Here is a 17,478-nt window from a genome sequence, read left to right as displayed (position 1 = left end):
TCAAATTACAAGACTTCCTTCAAGTTTTAATTTAAAGATAGTTCGTTTACTTTATTGAACTATTTATTACAAACAAGACTATCACTTTCAGTTTCAATTGTTGCTTAATATTTTACTTAATCTCCCCTACCCCTTAAACACTTCTTTTATTTAATGAGACAAACGCTTAATAGGGTTCAAGTCGGGCGAAAGAGCGGCCCCGTGAAAAGCGTCACTTCCTTCGTTCGCCCGAAATCTTGCAACGAGTCGGGACGCATGGGCTGGCCAATTGTCCTTCAGAGCCTGAAACCATTCACTAAAACTATTTTTTATGTTAATTATATTAATACCGGTCACGATTAGGGCTGGTTAATCTTACGCAGAAAAGAATACCAGCGAACCGGGCGGATCTGTTGAATATTACAATGCTTTACCTCCTAATATCATTAGACTTTATGTCTGTCTTTAAGAATAAGACTAAGGGAGGGTGAAGTGAAAAAATGTGTTTTTATCGATTCTTCTAATAATTATGAGACTATTCTGCATAGTGAAACATCCAGGAAATATCTCAGAATGATTTTAAAATTCAAATTCGGTTTAGGTTTTATAGATAATTTAAAATAATAACCTCCGACCGAACGCGTAACGCCCTGCCTTCCTGTTGACAAAATTCTCGTGGCACGCTCCATGCCCAATGGAATTTATCGCGAGATTTAATAAAAGTTTCTCACGATGTGACAATCATGGTGCGTGATATAGAGCGGGCAACGGAAATTTTGTTAACAGGAAGGCAGGGCGTTAAGCGATTGGTCAGACTTGCTTATTTCAAATTATCTATAAAATCTGAGCCTAATTTGAATTTTAAAATCATTCGGAGACTTTATTTCCTGGAAGTTTCACTATGCAAAATGGACTTATAATTAGAAGAATCGATAAAAAATCACTTTATGTTCCTCTTCATCCTTCCTTTATGGGCTAGGGGAGGTCCAATAAAAAAATAGAGCAACAATTAAAGTGACTGCCTTGTTTGTAAAAAATAGTTCAATAAAGCACACGAACATTCTTCAATTGTAAACTCGAAGGAAGTCTTGTTATTTGAAAATTTTTGTCCAAATAATTTTATAGATATTTTTCAACTTTTAAAGATATTAAATGTCATTCGAAATATCTTTAAACAGGCTTGTTTTCTTTCCTTCACAATAAATTTTTTAAAACACAAAATGCCGTAATAACCCAATACCTCCCTAAGTTAGCGTTTTTGCCATAGAAAATAAACAAAAGGAGTAGCAGACCAGCAGCGCAGAAACCAACTTCAAGTTTTTACCGTTCGGGCTCGTTTTAGCTGTTAGCTGTTATTTTCAGTTGTGATCATTGTTACTGGCTTTCATTTTTTTTCATTTAATTTTTTGGCTTTTCCATCGGTAGCTTTGAACGTCAGTTTTGGACTACGCCTTTGCCCATGCTTTGGTTGCGGTCGGCTTTATTATTAAGTCTCACCAGAGATATATTTAATTTTAGAAGTAGGAATAGAGAACGGTTAGTGTTTAATTCAGTCCGACTCATAGCCCAGTATACAGCTCCTCCCTCCAACACGTAATTAAAAGTTTAAAATTTCAGGTTGGCTCACTTAAACTAGGTTTTTATGACGTTACTGACTGGGACGGCGAAAAATACGTAATTCCTTTTTTCCTCTGTCGTTATGACCCGCCTCTTCTTTCATATCCCACCGTTCCGAGGAAGGGGGTCCGGGACTTTGACGCGCGCCTAGATTACTCTGTTCCATATTCCTACCTCTAAAATAAAATCTTTCAATGGCCTGACATTTGCTCTATCCGCGGGAGGCTATAGGCAACCCCAGGCTCCGTTTAGCGAAGCTCAATCGCGTAGCGAACCTTCCTAGCATAGAAGCCATTCCCTCTGAAGGGATCTCGTGAAGCGCATATGCCATCATGAATGAGAGTTTCACTAGGCTGCAATGAGTCGGGCTGAAGACCTAGACGTAATTAATATGAGTTCTAAATATTATGATATCATGGCCCAAATAACAATATTTTCAAACCGCTTCTCCTCTTCAAAAGACGCGAGTTTTCTCTTAAAGGGAGGGGGAAGTGGAAATTAAAGTGATTTTTTATCGGTTCTTATAACACCAGTCTGCATAATGAAAAATTTAGGAAATACCTCCCATTGATTTTAGTATTCAAATTAGGCTAAGATTTTAAGAATAACTTTAAATAAGGACCTCCGACCAATCGCGTAACGCAAAATTCTCGTGGCACGCTCCATGTCTCGCGCCACAATTGTCACATCACGCAAATTTTTTCAAATCTCGCGATAAATTGATTCAACACGGAACGTGCCACGAGAAAATTGTTTATAAAAGAACAGGGCTCTACGCGATAGGTCGGAGATCCTTATTTAAAATTATCCATGAAATTTCAAACTAATTGACGTATAAAAATCGTTTTCCTGGATAATTCACTATGCAGATTGGTCTTATAGAAGAATCAATAAAAAATTAATTAATTTTCCACTTCACCATCCCTTTAATGAGCGTCTAAATTGTTTCAAAGTATCGCGCCACAAGACCAATCATATATATATGCATAAAGTGCCATAACATCTAACAAGCATTATTACGACAAAGATTCGATACTCGATTATGAATTATCGCCATTTAAATCGAAGTTGCCAGATTTTGAATAAAGGCTGATTACTCGTGACCTATTCATCCGAATTGAATTTGGTGAAAACCTTTCAAATATGAATCGACCCCAAGGAATCCGAAAATCGCATTTATATCCTCGAGAAACCAATATTTTCAAAGTTGATAATTTTGACATTTCCGGTTTCCGGTATAAGTATGCAAAGGACAACTGTGATACGGGTAAAATATGAAAGAGAAATGCAAAACTTTTATAACGCACATTATTCCAGAGCGCTAGCTTGAATAGTTTTTGAAATATAGTGAAATATGTGCGAAAACTGCAACGCGCAAAGACTTTTTTAACATTCTGTACATTTAGTGTCTGTCTGGAAGCACCTGCAAGTTAATTTAATTAAATTACTATATAAACATTAAATATTTAATTTGAACACTTACATTGATCATCATAAACCTTATTAGTTACAGAAGTTTCCCTTATACATCGTCCAGAGACTTCGGTATTAACTTCATTTGGTTTAAAAGTTACTCTTGCGTTAAAAATTTCTTCACTTTTTATTAAATTTTCGGCTTTTCGAAGACTAGAATCCCTAAAATAGTTTTATAAATCCGACATATTTTATAATTGTAGTGCTCCCCATTTTTGAACTGCCAATTTACCATTCGCGAATTTCTCGCCAATCGTTTTCAATTTCGCCCACTAGAGGTGTTGCGTGTTAGTTTGCGCCTCGATCCTCGGCGCGTATACCAGTTTAAACCATTTCCAATATATCAGTTTAGTCAAGTATAGGTATCGGCCAATCTCTATTCTTTAGGTAGGCTTCACTTTTTATTACTCGCACATACTTAGCAACACTATCCCGAATCCATTATAAAACAGTTATTGCAACGGCTGCCGAGCTTCTGAAATTTTAAAATACCTTTAAAATTAATTAAAGATAAGTTCTTTAACTAGCAGTTCTTTTTCTAAAACATACCTTCGCTTCGCTATCCTAAAGATCAACAAGCATCACTATTTTTAACATTAACCTAAACTGTGAACCTTTAGTTCAAGAAATGAGAGCGTAAGCCAAACTAGACACTGGAGGCTCTGGAGCTGGGGGTTCCCGCCGTCTCCCGAGAGTCGAGAAAAAGAACGTTAGAAATCTAAGCCTTGGTCTTCAAAAAACCAATATCGAAGAATATAATAATATCAATTACCTTCAGTTTTATAACTGGATTGCTTTTTTCAACAAAATTTCGACCTAATAGCAAAGTTTTTCTTAGCAAGAGTGTTACAGAAAACTTATAAAATGAAATAAATATTTTAAGGCGCTAAAATACTAAACAAGCGTCGACTGCTCAAAAACCAGTTCAACCATGGAGCCAGTATCTTCATTAGATGCAGGCTCCATGGTTTAACTTCGACAGAATGAACCAAACTGAAAATGTTAACTTAACTTGTTATCAGGCACAAAACTAGGCCCTCCCTTGTTTTCAATGTGTTTGAAAATTGAAGAAATGAGTATCAGGTTAACCCGACGTTTAACGCAAGAGCCGCACTTCTGTAATTAACTAAAATTAACATACTCAAATTTAATTGTTTGTGATTAAACTAGCCGAAAGCACACCCTGAATACTTATTTGTTAAATTAAGAGTATTCCGAAAAGTAATTTCGCTCTAGATTTTTAGTTAGAAGTGGTTAAATATCACGAAAAACCCCATGTTAATCTCCATAGGAAAACTGGTAAAAGCATGTGAATTTTGCTTTAACGTTACAAAAGAGAATCAAGTCATATCTACAATGGCCTACCGGCCCTGTAGAATAAAAGATCCTGGTATCGTTATGCTTAACACGATACTTTGAAACTTTTATGTAAAATTAGCGCATAATCATGGGTAAGTTTTCTTAATAATTTTGATAATATTTTAGTTGTCTAAATCCTTTAAAATAATAGTTATATGATCATTTCATTCGCCTTTTAAAGAAAAATGCGTCCATACCTGTCTGGGATTAGCGAGTGCAAGATATTCCTTAAGAAGTTCCCCGATATTTCCTTTATTTATAATGAATCTCCTATTGGCCATGGTTTTGTCCATTTTTGAATTCATTATTTCCCAAACGATATTAGCTTTTCTCAGTTCCTCATTCATCTGATTTTTATGTAAAGCCACACTTTCCTCGTCTTCGTAGGAGTCGAGATCAGAACACTTGAAACAGTTGATATATAAGTAAGTTAATGTAGTCATATTTCGATTCAACGTTGAACTATATTCTATTCCATCGAATATATTGGCTTGTGTGAAGCTAGCATCACTCTTGTCTGTAAGGTTGTATACGATAATTGATTTGACAGTTTAGCTTAGCTAATATTTGACTGTGTTCTTTTTTCACACTTCTAGGTATCGCCTTACATTTGAAAGCTTTCTTTGAGACAGTTACAATACACGGACGAATGATTTTTTTAAGACATTTTGGTTCTTTCGTGACTTTTGTTACATAAACTGAACTGAAAAAAAGTATTTTAAATCTTAGGTCTAATCACCTGTACTCTAACTACATTCATTATTTCGTTGACATCAGAACCCCAATTTTTCAGGTTCGGATATTTTGTAAGATCATTTTCCATATTTTTGCTTGTGTTCAGCAACAGCTCTGAAGTTTTGCAAATTCTGGCGGAAGTTTTTTAATTTAGTTCTAAGCGAATTATACCACCAGTCCTGTAAAATTTTTATAATATTATTTAATGTTTTAAGAATACTGGATATCAAAGAGGTGGTGAAAAAAATTAGCTTTTAGTCATTAAACAAAAGAATAAAAGCAACCATACTCCAGGTTGCATTTTCAAATGCGGGCGCCACCTACCCGAGAATTGCCGCGCTACTTTTCCATTTGCATAGGGCACCCACGAAATCGGACGGCCTTACAGGAGACGGACGAGATGATCTAAGTTGGCCGTGCCCGGAATTTCAAGTAGAGCGCGGCAACTAGTGGGGTTTTACCGATTTAAATTTTGGAGAAGACGGGTTATTGGACAAAAATTGGACTTCAGCTAGAAGAAACCAAAAGTAAAAATTATGTTTATTGAGGTTTGTTAGTTTTTATATCCAAGCTGTGATATTTGAACAAATGAAAAGTAAAAAATAAAAGATATGAAAATATTTAGGTTTGATTTTGACATGAAATAATTTAATAGTACTCGACTGGCACTTGATATAATTTATGAGGACTCGACACTGGGCTTGAGACGTAGTTTTGAAGTTGACTTTAGGACTCGAGGACTCGATACCTGTTATAAGACTCGACTCGAGATTCTATAAGAGCTTTTTTTAGGACTCGAGACTTGACTCGAAGCCCAAAAAACTGGACTCGCACAGGCCTAAATAAAACCGTACTGGCCCGAAGACCGTCAACAGGAAGAAAACCTTGTTGCGCAGGAGGCAAAGGTCCATGCTTTCATGAGATGTATCGGGATTATAAGATGGAACAACCTCTGTACTACACTGGAGACGGTTATAGGGTGCCAGTTGGTAGCTAGAGATTGCCTTTCTTCGGGATAAGGGTTGTCCGCGAATCCCCAAAGACCGTCGGAGTGACTTCCGAAAATAGCGCAAACGTTAAAGATTAGGCATAGCAACTCTGGGTCAAAACCATGTAGATCCGACAGTAGAAGGCCGTCAGGACCAAGGGCGCTGTCCTTACGGCCTTGGAAGCATGATGTTAGCTCAGCGATCGTGATAGGGTAGAAGGTAGGAGTTTATAAAATTATCCCATTAAACGTCGACGAATCAGGAGGTGAGGGTGAAGAAAATTAATCTGAAATGTCTTGATTAGAATCAAGACTTAAAATGTATCCATAATACTAAGGTTATCACTTGACTGAAGGATCAGATATTAATTTTTATTTTAAATTGAAACTTAAATGCATGCTTAAGAAAAAACAACGTTCCATTACCGTTTTCCATTGAAATAAATTATTTTACTGGTAATCAATTTCAAAAATTTACTTATCTCGGCTTTTCGACCACAATTCCATTCCCCAAAAACATTTTATCATTACATTAAATTCGTTTGAGAGTGTACGTGTATGACTTTGCGTTTTAAATGGTTCCTAAAGACGTTTCATCCCTATTCGTGCCCGGCACGGTTCGCAGTGGAACTTTTTAATTATTCTAAAAACGATCGCGGCAAATTGAATATGGACAGTCACATTTTTACTCGTGGTTAGGCATACAGATGTAATATCAAGTGTACTTAAAGCAACCGTCATTCTGTTCTTTCTCATAACTCTGGGCATGATTAGGGTTACTCCTCTATTTCAGTCTAGTTTCAATCAATGGTTAGAGACTGATTGATTTCGTGAGTTAACTACTGTCAGAGAGAATTTATAATAGGGAGTGGAAACTGAAGAATATTATGTAGCTCAAAAATCACGTGATCAACAAAACTGGCCAGGTCTATTTCCGGTACTATTTTTTGTGGCCTCTCCCTCTAGGGTGGGTCTAGAATGTGGCGGGAGGGTCTAGGGGAGATGGACACTACCTTTTTAAGGAAAGAGAAACGTCTGACTTAAAATAACTCCAAATGGCACCAGTCGCACTCGAAATCGCGAACCCTTATTGGGTAATTGTACAACCAACAGTGATTGAGGACGAACTTTAAAATTAAAGGAGAGTCATGTGACCGGAAATTTACCTGGCCATTTTATAGTATCCGCCTGCTAGGTAATTACGACTCCGGAAGCTAAAATGTGTTTACCTGATTTGTACTAAGAGATCCTAAAAGAAAATACAAAGGATGAACATATTTCCCCAAACCCCTTCAAGAAAAATAATATATCATAATAAAATTAATACTAGTTGAAAGGGGCAGTACGCCTTTATGCAAGAAAGTAGCATGATGAGGGAGGAATTGCGTGGTTTCAAGACACGGAAAAAGTATATAAGGTTGGGGTTGGACCCCAAAAAGCATCAGTTTTAGCTTGACGTCGAAATAAGAAAGTTTAGGTTAAGAGTTTTTTTAAAATACGAAATAAAAAATAAAAATAAAAATGGAGCAAACTTAAGCTCGACCTTTCTCAACGGTAAGAAAACTTTATGAAATTTTGTTTTTTTTTAAAGAGAAGATCTTAAAACTCTTCTCTATAGTTACATCTATGTTTATATCTACGGGTACGCTAGACGATGCCTGCATGACAGGCTGATTATCATTCAAAATCAGCTCTGGCATAATATGGAGGGCCAGAGACAGACGAAACTGTTTGTCAATGGCCCCTGCAGGTCTCGGGCTAGGGACCTAATTGCGCTCAGCAGATGGGATATTTGGCTGGCTACCAGCCTTTGACCGGACACTGTTGGCTAAATAGACACCTCCATCTGATGGGCCTTGCTGACGACCCTCTCTGCTGGTCGTGCCGGGAGAAGGAAGAAACTCCATCTCACATACTGTGCGAGTGCGATTACTTCGCCTCACTCAGACTAGATCACTTTGATTCACATACTGTGGGAGCCCTTGCAGTTCTCTTCCATGATGGTGGAACGAATTCTACGTTACGCCGTGGCCACGGGTTTTCCACAAATTTTTGATTACTCGGCCGACAATTTTGATAAATATAGTACGGATTAGGTTAATGCTTCGGTCTAATGATATGTCGTCTTATTGATTTCTGCTAACGTGACAAAAACATCTTAAACTTGTTGATTCTTGTCCGGATAATGCCCTCGGGGCAAACAACTGGAATACATTTTTGACCCTCTGGTGTGATGGTTCACCAATTAATAAAGCCATAAATCACTGTAAATACAAATTCCATTCATAACAATGCAATACAAATTGTTCGACCACGCCCTCCCAAACCCATTAAGACACGCCTGGACATGTTTACGTATAAATGAAAAACAGATGGGGATAAAGGTTCAGGCCCGCTTTTTTTAAGGTCATAGACAAACCGGAATGCCCCAATTAAAGAAAGGACAAAATAAATTCCAATGTATCTAACAAACAGATGAAAGGCGATAAATTCTTTTCTTATGAACCACGTTCGACCCCTCCTCCCCCTTAATGTCATATAACCTACACGTGGTGGGTGGCAAAAGGGGAATTTTGTAAACTATAGAGTCATTTCACTTCCGAACTCTGGAGAAAAAGGTTGTTGACAAGGCTAGTAAGATATCATGTGTTTCCTCCGATGCACGTTACGTAATATATAATTCTTTTTTGGTAAAGATGTCCCTTAAAATGTGTGCTAAATAGAAAACATATGAAACAGTCTAGCTATAGTCGTGTATACTTTACTCGGAAATATTAAAATCGGTAATTTTTTAATATAATAAGTAATATTCTGGTATATTTCATTCATCTGACCACATCTCTTTCGGTATGGCCGAAAATGGTCATAAAATCCTCAAAAAACTAGGGTATACCCCCATGCCACATACGGGTCATCTACAATTCTCTCATTGCGATGGGACTTTAAAGGACGTGCCTGACTGCGGCCAATTAAATTATTTCTGCACATCACGTGACTGTGCGCACTTCAGACGGTGTGTTGTTAGTTCAATCTAAAAACCTTATCCGTATGTCGACACTTAAAGAGCGAAGACATCTTCTTGACGAGCGAATTTTGTACTCTGTGTGGTGAGTTTAAATACCGGATTAAGGACTTGTGCCCGTGTTACGAATGGACAGACGATTCACAAGAGATTTAAATCAGGTACAGCAGTGACTTTCGAGATGAAATAGAATTGTGGTAGCATCATAGTTAATAGAAAAGAAATTTTGCTTCATAAAAAAGGGTATGTTTCACTTTGCATCATAACAATGTTTGTATTTTAGTCAATATTCATGTGTACTTTAGTTAATTCGTTTCTAATAAGTAACTTGTGCAAGGTAAAATTGGTGTTTTTTAGATAGTATTAAGTAAATTCTAGTATTTTACTCAATATTTATTTGTATTTTAGTAGTAGTCAGCTATAACTTTTGCAACTATTTTAAATACATCATGTGGAATTTAGTATTATTCGTATGAAATTCAGTTTTAGTTTATAATAAGCCACTTGTTCATGGTAAAAATGGTGATTTTTTAGATAGTGTTATATAAATGCCCGTATTGATATAAATTTTAATGTGTATTTTTGTAGTATTCGTGTGAAAAGTAAGACCTTCTCTAACTCAGGTTCCGTGTTAAATCCTTCTCGCACCTTTTCATTTAAGTCACTTATATTTGATTCGATTTTTTACCTCTCCGAGTGACGTGTGTCACGGAAAGGTTCTAATTTCGACGCGTCTGTCTGTTGTTACACCCCACGTGACCACGATTGCAGTTAGCAAATCGGAGCAAACCTGTTCTCAATTTCCGGACTGCATTTCTCGGAAATTTCGAAAATTGTATTCCACTTACACTGGCTATTATTCCAATGCCTGTCTAACACCACCTTCGCATGGATTTTTGTCCTGTACTTTCTGATTTCTAATCACCAATATTTGCTGCTGTTTGCCCATCCTATATGGACACCAGTCTGTACAAACTGGCTTCTACTCCGTCAGCATCCTTAAGGATAAGACATACGTGGCGATCGGCTAGAGTTACGAGAAACGTCTAGCCTCCCAATGGCGGGGCTTCCACCAAAGGTTCACGCAATTGCGGATTTTCTTATCCATACCTACGATTCGAATCCTTTATATACTACCTATATGAGAAAGGCGACGCAACAGGCGTATGCTTCATTTCAAACGTCGAAATTAGTCAAGTCTCTCAAACATGATTAATTGTTCTTTTTTAAAAGGATTTAACGCTGAATAAGGTGAATAACTAACGATGAAAATTTATTATAATAATTATATTTATTTTAGTATTTAAGATAATCTTGTCTCTCAACTCAAAATTAATACCTAAAGGGTGAAACAGCGGTCTATGTTTTTGTCTGTGTGTGTCTGTCCGTTGTAGTGCGCCGCGTTAGCAGTTCGCCTTGTCTTGATGTGGAAATAAATCCTACAAAACCTTAATATTTGGTTTTTTCATAATGTAAAATTAATATATGGAAATATTTTTCGTAATTTCGATGTCTTTAGTAGTTTTGTAGCCTGAAAGCTCTGTTTCATTTTGATATCTCAAGAATTTTTTTTATATTATTATTTGAAATGGATGTTTATATATTACTTAAGCTATACTAAATCTGTTTTTAGCATAATAATTCTTTAGTGATTACAAGAAGGACGCTACTCTGGCGGTGAAATGAACATTTATTTGTCAATAGGCCTAGTGAACCATAAAGTAATCGCTTGGGTTTGTTTTTCGTTTCTGTAATGCAGAGACATTAACGGTTCAGAGTGAGCCGAATAAATAATCAGGCTTAGATTTTATAATTGAATAAAGCATCATGGTGGGAATATGGGCCGCTTTCAGCAGAGCTCAGCGCTGTTAGCAGTGTCCTACAGAACGGGATTGGGTTTTTGAATTTTGACGTCACGCTGCTCAGCACTGAGCCAGCGCAGTCATCAAAGAAAATAGTCGGGTTTTTGGATAACGTGACGTAAAACGCGTAGTTCTCAGCTTGGCGAAAAGAACTTAAGCCTTGGTACCTTGCACGCTTTATTGCGCTAGCGTCATTTTTAAAACACCGATGACCGGAGAAAAGCGTTCAGCAAAGCCATGACGACAGAGCTCTCCGGTAAACGTTTTCCTAAATTCGCTGTCTTTTTTGGTGAGCTCTGCTGAACGCAGCCCAGATCAGTGGAAGGTTTGATCGTAATTGGATTTTAGTTTCGTGTTTTCATGCTTTTTGTGGTGCGCATTTATTTTCAGTGCGTGTAGCCACAAATAAGCTTTGGTGTTATGTAACGTTAACAGTATGTTGACTAACTAAGAAAATCGTTGAGGTGAAACGAGAGGATAGTGTTTACACGGCAACCGTGATGTGAATATGGCTTTGAACATAGAGGGTATACAGTTGAGGAGTAGAAAATTGGGCCTTTACAAACACGTAAAGGTAATATCCCTCCAAAGTTTTATCTCTTCATTTCCCGTTTTTTCCCCATCGGATGATTTTAATGCGTATAATTATATCCTTATTGGATGTAAAATGTCGTTTGATTTACATTTTATTCGCTATGCTCTGTATACTGCTTTAATATTTCATAAATTTTAACTTCAATATTTTTTCATAAAAAAAGAAACATTTCCATATCTGGGTAAATAAGTTTGTAAGTAGTCCTCCTCGGAGAGGTAAAATTTTGGTTTTCCCAACTTGTTCAGCAATAAGTTCTTCATTTTCATTTCTTCGAGGATCGCGGGGCAGCGTGGTATTCGATAGTCACTGGGCCGCTTAACCTGGGTTGAAATAAAGTTATATTGTAATGAAAGTGACATTAAGTTGATTAAATTCAATTGAAGTAAAAGTATAAAGTTCCGAGAGAAGTGCGGACTTCTCTGAGGAGCCTTAATGCGCTCTCGGAACGTAAATACGGCTTTCTTAGATTGACACAGAAACCTTTGTTGCTCGAATATGTCGATGGAAGTTTAAATAATTCAATATTATGTGCAAACATACTAACTACTGTAGAACGAATAGGAGGCAATGTAACAAGGAAAGTATTTTCGTAAGAACTTAATATTTCAATATCGTGGTATGGTAGATTTGGCTTTGTAAGCCATGCCAGTCGTAACTTCTCCCTTCCAATTTGATTGAAAAATATAAATTGCGATTTAAAAATCTTTGTTTTATGGCAATGTTTATTATGAGTAGACATGTTTGAGATATAAGGATTAGAATAGTTTTTGATATTGCACATAAATAGGAATTTAATCTAGTTTAGATATGTCTTGAATTGCAAATAATAGAAATATATTGGACTCGAAATCGCGGTTTTGAAAAAAGAAATATCTGGGATTTGAAAGCTGTCGTTGGGGGCCGAGAATATGTGGAATTTGATACCTGCCGTTGGGGGCATAATATTTCCGCTAGGTTTAAGAAATCAATTGATTTTGTCGACGGGTGATGGACGGGAAAAAGATAGCGAAGTTGTAAAAAGTGTAGAGAAAACTCCCAGAGTCGGATCGTGGTCATTCATGGCGCCCTACTCCGGAATAGATCTAACGCAGGACGCCAAACGACAAAACCGGTGGATGCTTAACAATCTACAAAGCTATGGAAATCGAGGATGATGGCCTTATGATTACGTGCATGCTTAATCACAAACCCATGTTTAATAATAAGAAATATTTCTACACATTGTCTAAATGTATACTATTTTCCGAGTGGATTTATAATCATAAGAATGTTGTAAATGAAAATTTAGGAGATGAATAAAAATCAAATATATACATATTATTCATTTTATTTTTCCATATTTATTATTATTATTTTTATTTCCAAAATATTTTACATTTTATTTGAGTCTGGTTATTTTTTGTTTGGAATTGCGTCGTCCGCTTAAGATATACTTGTGCGCGGACGACCTTTCAATGGTAATGTTGTGAGCAGTGATACAGTTTTTTTTTCTCTCTGAGAGCTATTTTTTAAATATATTTTTGTCCAATTTTTAATGGCTATTTTAAACTTTGGATAATTATTTATATATTTGATAGGTTGATCCAATATATTGTAATACTTAATGGCTATATACGAGGCGTGACTTTGACCTAGTGAAGTTAACATTTTGGGAAGTGCTAGGTTTCCAAGATTCACAGATCGGTTGTTTTTCTATTACATATTATAGCTTCTTGGAACCTTTTACTAAACCCGTCTAATAAGATTAAATATACATAAATTTGTTCGACCGACATGACGTTAAGTTCTTTATAAAGGAGTTTACTTGGATAATCAAAAGGTTTATGGGGGCAAATACGCAATATTCTATTAACCAGTACAACTAATGGACGTAGAACTGTTTGGGAAGCATTACCCCATGCTATTATTCCATACTGCAAATGGGATTGCACCAAAGCGAAGTAAACTATTCGTAGCAAATCTTCCTTTTAAAATTAAAGTGTTATAAGTTTGTGAGAAACGTATCTTAAGGTTTTCAAAGCTGATTTAATGTGGATGTCCCATTTTAGTCGTTCATCTATGTGGAGGCCCAAATATTTCACTGAATTAACTTTTTCTATTGTAGTACATGCGCAATTATGCCTTAGACCAGAAGTTTATGACTTCTTATCCTGGAAAGTATTGGACTCTAACCATATCCGGAACCATCTCTGTTAGCCAACTTCTTATTAGGTCCGATCACCGTGTCACCTGCGGCAATTCCCTCAATTTGAATTGGCAGGCTGATTTAAGCGCCAGCAGCCGGCAAGAAACGAAACTTTAAGGTGTGTCCTGTGGTTTGAGGTAACAAATGAGAAACGGTGACAAGAACAGCTGTTTTAATAGACTGCTAGAAATTCCGATCAAACTAGATTGGGGTCCTAGGCCAACGGATTGTAATGGATTTTCATAGAGTTCTAGCCAGACATTTCAACGATTGGCGCTGATGAAGTTTTGAACACGCCCCACAGTTTGAGTGCCACAGCCTCTCGGCGTGGGATTTTTTTCAGTAGATTGGATAGTTTTCCTAGTGGGGAGGAAACTTTCGACCCTCTTTTACGATTGCCATACTCCATTTTGACTTGCAGGGATGGATACTATATAATGCCTTAGTGTCCATACTTCCCAGTCATCAACTTCTGATTAGACAATGTGGTTTATGGGCTTTTAATTCTAGGTCTGGCCAAACGTTTTGGTTCCTAAAAGTAAATGTCATATATTTAGTTTTATTTAAATTTAGGCTTAACAAGTTTCTATTTAATTCAAATCGAACTTTGTTTAGCCCCAACGTTGCCTTTGCGTACACAATATTCCACGATTAGCCCACATAAATTAGTACCGTGTCATCAGCAAACGATATTAGCCAATCTGACACATCGGAGTCGCAAAAATGGTTTATGTTTACAAGAAACAGGATGGGGCCAAGTATGGTACCTTGGGGTACGCCATACTTTACCACTTGGGCGTCACTGTTGGTATTTCCAATTCGAACTATTTGTTGCCTATCGGCCAGATAACTTTCTAACAGTTCGAGTGTGATACCCCTTACGCCGTAATTTTTTAGTTTCTGCAATAAATTTACGTGGGGAATCGAATCAAATGCCTTGGCCAGATATAGGAATACTGCCAGGACCTTTTGTCCTTTATCTAAGGAATTTATAGTATTCTTTGTAAAGTAGTATATCGCATCATTTGTGCTCAGATTCTTCTGAAAGCCAAATTGATTTTTTGAGATAATACTATTTTTTCCAGATATCCAACCAAACGAGTCTTTAGACAGCTCTCAAAAATTTTTCAGAGCTGACTAAGAACTGAGATTGGTCGATAGTTAGTAACGTTTAGTCTGCTGCCCGATTTCGGTATTGGGGTTACAATCGCGGTTTTAAAGCAGTTTGGGTAAATTCAGTTAGTGATACTAAGATTCATTATATATTCTAATGGATCAATTTTGAAATTAACAACATTTTTAAGAATATAAGCGCTGATGGTATCATGCCCAGTTGCAGTATTTAATTTTAATTTTCTTATTTCCGCTTTTAATTCTACTTTGTCTATAGGATTTAAGTATATTGATTTAGCATTTTTTAGGCATTTTTCATCTGGAGGTATTACTTCGTTTGGTTGTGTAATGTCTCCCAATATTATCTGTGCCATTTTCTCGCCGATAGAGCAGAAAAAGTCATTGAATAAATTGGCACATAGTTTGGGGTTTTTTTTCAACATCAATTTCCATATTCTGTATGGGATCAATTATCTTAGCCATGGTTTCTTTTGGTTTAAGTCTGGAGGTGGACTCATTAATAATTTGCCATATCTTACGGCTATCTTTACCACAGTTACTAATTTTGTGCGCGTAATAATTATTTTTTACGATTTTAATTAGATTGGTAAGTTTGGTTCGATAATTAAGGTATTCTTCCTTTCTTATAAGATTAAATGGCTCTTTCAGGTATTTTCTTCTTAACTTATGTCTAGTTTTCATAGAATTAGCTAGACCTGTAGTTATCCATGGTTTAAGTAGTTTTTGTTTTATTCATATTATTAACGGTTGTGGTTAAAATATTATTACTTTTAGAAAGGTTATTATAAAATTGCATGTGTTCTATAAAAGTTTCCAGCGCAGAATCAACATTTGTTTTTTAGTATATTACTGACCAGTTTTCAAATCCCAACAACATTTGTAACTTTTTGAGGTCTATTTGCTCAACTTTTTTTATAAAACTGTTGCCCGGAATTTCGGTTACAGCCGTCTCTTGACAAACATTAATAAGTATCGGGAAGTGATCAGTAATATATGATTGCAAAACTACACTAATAGTTTCTTGTTCACGTGCAAAGTTAACGAAGCAGTGATCTAAACATGATTTTGGGGAGTCTGATACTCTGGTATAATTCTTAATAAGTGAAGAGTAGCCCTGCAGGTATAATATATCTAAATAATCCGAGTTCAAAGCAGCGCTCTCGTTAGGAAGTATATTAATATAATATAATAATGATTATGTTTTCGACATGTTGTTTGTTAAGTTCTGTTTATGTTAGATTCAAATCATGTATAAAATCTTTTAAAATACCATTAGGTGATCGATAGATACATAGTAGGCGATATGTTATAATACCTTTGTATTTCATATCTAAGTAAATTGCGTTAGATCCTCCAATACTTATTTCACGGCTTTCGACGTTGATTGTATTTTTTACAAATACAATCACACCATCACTATTATTTGAAAATGTCGTGGTAGATAAAGTTTGATATCCTTTAATTTGAAAATGTTTCGAGTCCTTCTCGGCTAGCCAACATTCGGTTAATACTACGATGTCAGGGGCAGGGTGGGCTCAAGCCCCCCCCCCCCGATTTTTGAACCTGGGGGGCTGAGCCCCCTCAGAATTTAGGCCAAAAATTTATTATAAATAATTTAAATGTTAATAATACCAGCAAAAATAAATAGATTTTAAAATATTATATTATTCAGCTGTGATTAGGTGATCCCCGTGGCTCAAAAACAAAAAAGGCATAAGTTTCCACCCCTCTCGACAAGTGCTAGGCCCCAGGTGAAAAATAATTTTGTCAGTCTCGAGAGAGTTAGGAATATAATAGACCCCCCTGCTAAGACAATGAACAACTCCCTTTCCTAAATAGGCCCGATCCACAATGCGGATAGAGTAGATTTTACTTGCTTTTCTCAAAATCTCACTAGGTGCTATTCACAAATGTTCTATGGCAAAAGTCGTCCAATTTTGATACTTCTCTTAATTTGAGCAAAGAGAATGTACCAAGAGGAGCAGAAAATTTGTAAATAGGGACCGGCTCTGAATTTGGAGAAACTAGTTCCGGTTGTTCACGTGACCGTGTCGTCTACTTAAAAATTACCTTTTGTACGTCAACGGTCAACCCAGACATCAACCCTTTGCCACCATTAAAAATTAGCAGCCGACATAATTTAACCAATAACATTGTCCAAAATGTCAAAGAACAAAATCTGTTTTTGAGTGGTTAACGAAACGAACTGATTTAACAAATATTTCAAGTAATAAAGACAACCAATGTATTGAATTATTATTATTGGGTGAGAAAGGGGCTCCCGTCCTTGCTCCGATGCTAGAGGCATATTGTGAACCCTCATATTCAGGCCTTGAAGAGACCTGTGGCCGCAGTGTAGCGTAGAATTCGTTCCACCGTTATGGAAGAGTCCCGCGAGGGCTCCACAGTATCTGAATCGAAGTGTTCTAATCTGAGTGAGGCGAAGTAATCGCACTCGCACAGTATGTGTGAAGGAGTTTCTTCCTTCTCCCAACACGACCGGACATCTTCTTTTCTTTATCCATCCCA

Source organism: Phalangium opilio, unplaced genomic scaffold (assembly GCF_054372755.1).
Source record: "Phalangium opilio isolate 3A_F unplaced genomic scaffold, DU_Popi_V2 ptg000225l_1, whole genome shotgun sequence".
Lineage (NCBI taxonomy): Eukaryota > Metazoa > Arthropoda > Arachnida > Opiliones > Phalangiidae > Phalangium > Phalangium opilio.
The sequence above is the reverse complement of the archived record's forward strand: the minus strand, read 5'-3'. Positions refer to the sequence as shown.